We start from the raw sequence: 726 nt of genomic DNA, 5'->3' as shown, positions 1-726 counted from the left end.
AGTACCCTCGCTTCAAACGCCATCGGGTTATCCACTCGGCCACTGAGTCCTGATAGCCACTTGCGCGTTCTGGATTCCACTACTAGCCACTATCCATCTTTACTTACCATGCTTGTGAATTTAGGCTATATCAAGGCAATACGCACAGTATGCACATATGCTAATTACAGACTGACCAGATGCAGTCCTAAAAATATCAATGGGAAGATCCAAACAAACAATACTAAGTGAATCTAAACTTCACCCCATTGCAAAAACAAGTGGCTATCAGGACTCAGTGGACGAGTGGATAACGCGATGGCGTTTGAAGCGAGGGTACTGGGTTCGAGTCCCAGAGTGAACATCAACTCTGAGATGCAAGTACATCCAGCTGACGAGTCCCAAATAGGACGAAACGCGCGTCCTGGATTTCACTGCTAGCCACTATCCATCTTTGCTTACCAAGGTATAGTAGAAGTTTAGAACTAAAAACACTTTTCATAAATGAACAAATAACTATTTAAAAAGGGGAATAAAATCTATTTATAGATAGTGTAATATAAGCTTTTCATGATTTTTATACTAATTTATAGGTAGTTATTTTTTTAATTGAAAATTGATTCAACAAATATTAACAATTTTTATTATAAACTGATGTTATGTGTTGATTACTATAGATTCAGTTGCATAAATAAGTATCTATGTAATCTGAAAAACTGTTTATCTCTAGATGTAATTAACATCTGT

Source organism: Schistosoma mansoni (genome assembly GCF_000237925.1).
Source record: "Schistosoma mansoni, WGS project CABG00000000 data, chromosome W unplaced supercontig 0185, strain Puerto Rico, whole genome shotgun sequence".
Lineage (NCBI taxonomy): Eukaryota > Metazoa > Platyhelminthes > Trematoda > Strigeidida > Schistosomatidae > Schistosoma > Schistosoma mansoni.
This window is presented reverse-complemented; position numbering follows the sequence as displayed.